The following is a 5,249-nucleotide window of genomic DNA, read 5'->3' as shown; positions in this document are numbered from 1 at the left end:
AAAAGGAGCAAATATTAGAGACCTATTCTGCACAACTCCAAAAGTCCTGAAACTCCACGGAAGTCAGTTTCAGAATATATAAAAAATATTGGGCGAAGGAAGCACCAGAGGGGGGCCACCCACCATCCACGAGGGTGGGGGCGCGCCCTACCCCCTGGGCGCGCCCCCTGCCTCGTGGGCCCCCTGCAGGCCTCCGATGCCCATCTTTGGCTATATGAGTCTTTCGCCCTGGGAAAAAAAATCATAAGCAAGCTCTCGGGACGAACTCCGCCGCCACGAGGCGGAACCTTGGCGGAACCAATCTAGGGCTCGGCGAGCTGTTCTGCCGGGGAAACTTCCCTCCGGGAGGGGGAAATCATCACCATCGATCCTCTCATCGGGAGGGGGTCAATCTCCATCAACATCTTCACCAACACCATCTCATCTCAAACCCTAGTTCATCTCTTGTATCCAATCTTTGTCCAAACCTCAGATTGGTACCTGTGGGTTGCTAGTAGTGTTGATTACTCCTTGTAGTTGATGCTAGTTGGTTTTTGGTGGAAGATCATATGTTCAGATCCTTTATGCATATTAATATCCCTCTGATTATGAACATGAATATGATTTGTGAGTATTACGTTTGTTCCTGAGGACATGGGAGAAGTCTTGCTATAAGTGTCATGTGAATTTGGTATTCGTTCGATATTTTGATGAGATGTATGTTGTCTTTCCTCTAGTGGTGTTATGTGAACGTCGACTACATGACACTTCACCATTGTTTGGGCCTAGGGGAAGGCATTGGGAAGTAATAAGTAGATGATGGGTTGCTAGAGTGACAGAAGCTTAAACCCTAGTTTATGTGTTGCTTCATAAGGGGCTGATTTGGATCCATATGTTCATGCTATGGTTAGGTTTACCTTAATACTTCTTTTGTAGTTGCGGATGCTTGCAAGAGGGGTTAATCATAAGTGGGATGCTTGTCCAAGTAAGGGCAGTACCCAAGCACCGGTCCACCCACATATCAAATTATCAAAGTAACGAACGCGAATCATATGAGCGTGATGAAAACTAGCTTGACGATAATTCCCATGTGTCCTCGGGAGCGCTTTCCTTTATATAAGAGTTTGTCCAGGCTTGTCCTTTGCTACAAAAAGGATTGGGCCACTTTCTGCACCTTATTTACTTTATTACTTGTTACCCGTTACAAATTACCTTATCACAAAACTATCTGTTACCGATAATTTCAGTGCTTGCAGAGAATACCTTACTGAAAACTGCTTATCATTTCCTTCTGCTCCTCGTTGGGTTCGACACTCTTACTTATCGAAAGGACTACGATAGATCCCCTATACTTGTGGGTCATCAAGACTCTTTTCTGGCGCCGTTGTCGGGGAGTGAAGCGCCTTTGGTAGGTGGAATTTGGTAAGGAAAAATTTATATAGTGTGCTGAAATTTACTGTCACTTGTTACTATGGAAAGTAATCCTTTGAGGGGCTTGTTCGGGGTATCTTCACCCCGACCAGTAGAGCAAAGAGTTGCTCCTCAACCTACTGAACCTACTGAAAATGTTTACTTTGAAATTCCTTCGGGTATGATAGAGAAACTGCTAGCTAATCCTTTTACAGGAGATGGAACATTGCATCCCGATTTGCACCTAATCTATGTGGATGAAGTTTGTGGATTATTTAAGCTTGCAGGTATGCCCGAGGATGTTATCAAGAAGAAGGTCTTCCCTTTATCTTTGAAGGGAAAGGCATTGACATGGTTTAGGCTATGTGATGATATTGGGATCATGGAACTACAACCGATTGAAATTGGAATTTCATCAGAAGTTTTATCCTATGCATCTGGTTCATGTGATCGTAATTATATATATAATTTTTGGCCTCGTGAAGGAGAAAGCATCGCTCAAGCTTGGGGGAGGCTTAAGTCAATGTTATATTCATGCCCCAATCATGAGCTCTCAAGAGAAATTATTATTCAAAATTTTTATGCTCGGCTTTCTCTCAATAATCGCTCCATGCTCGATACTTCTTGTACTGGATCTTTTATGATGAAGACTATTGAATTCAAATGGGATTTATTGGAAAGAATTAAATGCAACTCTGAAGATTGGGAACTCGACGAAGGTAAGGAGTCAGGTATAACACCTAAGTTTGATTGTGTTAAATCTTTTATGGATACCGATGCTTTTCGTGAATTTAGCACTAAATATGGACTTGACTCTGAGATAGTAGCTTCTTTTTGTGAATCTTGCTACTCATGTTGATCTCCCTAAGGAGAAGTGGCTTAAATATCATCCTCCCATTGAAGTAAAAGTAGTTGAACCTATTAAAGTTGAAGAAAAGACTATCACTTATAATGTTGATCCTATTGTTCCTACCGCTTATATTGAGAAACCACCTTTCCCTACTAGAATAAAGGATCATGATAAAGTTGTTGGGGAACGTAGCAGAAATTCAAAATTTTCCTACGTGTCACCAAGATCTATCTATGGAGAAACCAGCAACGAGGGGAAGGAGAGTGCATCTACATACCCTTGTAGATCGCTATGCGGAAGCGTTCAAGAGAACGGGGTTGAAGGAGTCGTACTCGTCGTGATCCAAATCACCGGAGATCCTAGTGCCGAACGGACGGCACCTCCGCGTTCAACACACGTACAGCCCGGTGACGTCTCCCATGCCTTGATCCAGCAAGGAGAGAGGGAGAGGTTGAGGAAGACTCCATCCAGCAGCAGCACAACGGCGTGGTGGTGGTGGAGGAGCGTGGTACTCCAGCAGGGCTTCGCCAAGCACCGCAAGAGACGAGGAGGAGAGAGGTAGGGCTGTGCCAGGGAGAGATCAAATCGTCATCTGTTGGGCAGCCCCAAACCTCAACTATTTATAGGAGGAGGGGAGGAGGGTGCGCCCCCTCTAGGGTTCCCACCCCTAGAGGGGCGGCAGCCCTAGATGGAGGGGGGCGGCCAAGAGGGGGAGAGGGGGGCGCGCCCTAGGGTGGGCCTTAGGCCCATTTGTGCCTAGGGTTTCCCCCTTCTCCTCCTTTGCTGCGCCTTGGGCCTTGTGGGAGGCGCACCAGCCCACTCAGGGGCTGGTCCCTTACCACTCTTGGCCCATGCAAGCCTCCGGGGCTGGTGGCCCCACTTGGTGGACCCCCGGGACCCTCCCGGTGGTCCCGGTACGTTACCGATAAAACCCGAAACTTTTCCGGTGACCAAAACAGGACTTCCCATATATAAATCTTTACCTCCGGACCATTCCGGAACTCCTCGTGACGTCCGGGATCTCATCCGGGACTCCGAACAACATTCGGTAACCACATACAAACTTCCTTTATAACCCTAGCGTCATCGAACCTTAAGTGTGTAGACCCTACGGGTTCGGGAACCATGCAGACATGACCGAGACGTTCTCCGGTCAATAACCAACAGCGGGATCTGGATACCCATGTTGGTTCCCACATGTTCCACGATGATCTCATCGGATGAACCACGATGTCGAGGATTCGATCAATCCCGTATACAATTCCCTTTGTCTAGCGGTATTGTACTTGCCCAGATTCGATCGTCGGTATCCCGATACCTTGTTCAATCTCGTTACCGGCAAGTCTCTTTACTTCGTTCCGTAACACATCATCCTGTGAATCAACTCCTTGGTCACATTGTGCACATTATGATGATGTCCTACCGAGTGGGCCCAGAGATACCTCTCCGTCACACGAGAGTGACAAATCCCAGATCTCGATTCGTGCCACCCCAAACACTTTCGGAGATACCGTAGTGCACCTTTATAGCCACCTAGTTACGTTGTGACGTTTGGTACTCCCAAAGCATTCCTACAGTAATCCAGGATTTGCACAATCTCATGGTCTAAGGAAATGATACTTGACATTAGAAAAGCTTTAGCAAACGAACTACACGATCTAAGTGCTAGGCTTAGGATTGGGTCTTGTCCATCACACCATTCTCCCAATGATGTGATCCCGTTATCAACGACATCCAATGTCCATGGTCAGGAAACCGTAACCATCTATTGATCAACAAGCTAGTCAACTAGACGCTTACTAGGGACATGGTGTTGTCTATGTATCCACACATGTATATGAGTTTCCTATCAATACAATTCTAGAATGGATAATAAACGATTATCATGAACAAGGAAATATAATAATAATCAATTTATTATTGCCTCTAGGGCATATTTCCAACAAAATTTTCAACTATGGTTCGTAAGAGTAATACTAGAACACCTACACCCTCTGAGCAAATTAAAGTTGAACCTAGTATTGCTATGGTTAAAGATCTCTTGTGATAATATTGATGGGCATGTTATTTACTTTTGTGATGAAGCTGCTAGAATTGCTAGACCCGATACTAAAAATAAACATAGACCTGTTGTAGGCATGCCTGTTATTTCTGTTAAAATAGGAGATCATTGCTATCATGGCTTATGTGATATGGGTGCTAGTGCGAGTGCAATACCTCATTCTTTATATGAAGAAATTATGCATGATATTGCACCTGCTGAGTTAGAAGGTATTGATGTTACAATTAAGCTTGCCAATAGAGATACTATTTCACCGGTTGGGATTGTTAGAGATGTTGAAGTCTTGTGTGGGAAAGTTAAATATCCTACTGATTTTCTTGTTCTTGGTTCCCCACAAGATGACTTTTGTCCCATTATATTTGGTAGACCCTTCTTGAATACTGTTAATGCTAAGATAGACTGCAAAAAGGATATTTCTGTTGGTTTAGGGGATATGTCTCATGATTTTAATTTTGCTAAATTTCGTAGACAACCCCATGATAAAGAATTGCCTAGTAAAGATGAAATTATTGGTCTTGCTTCTATTGCCGTGCCTCCTAGTGATCCTTTAGAACAATATTTGCTAGACCATGAAAATGATATGTTTATGAATGAAAGAAGGGAAATAGATGAAGTATTCTTTAAAAGGGACCTATTTTGAAACACAACTTGCGAAAATTCTAGGGGATCCTCCTCCACCCAAGGTGATCCCGTGTTTGAGCTTAAACCATTGCCTGATACTCTTAAATATGCTTATCTTGATGAAAAGAAGATATATCCTGTTATTATTAGTGCTAACCTTTCAGAGCAAGAAGAAGAGAAATTATTGAAAACTCTGAAGAAGCACCGTGCTGCTATTGGATATACTCTTGATGATCTTAGGCATTAGTCCCACTCTATGCCAGCACAAAATAAAATTGGAAAAATATGCTAAACCGGTTTGTTGATCACCAACGACGGTTAAATCCC

This window comes from Triticum urartu, chromosome 4 (genome assembly GCF_003073215.2).
Source record: "Triticum urartu cultivar G1812 chromosome 4, Tu2.1, whole genome shotgun sequence".
NCBI lineage: Eukaryota > Viridiplantae > Streptophyta > Magnoliopsida > Poales > Poaceae > Triticum > Triticum urartu.
This window is presented reverse-complemented; position numbering follows the sequence as displayed.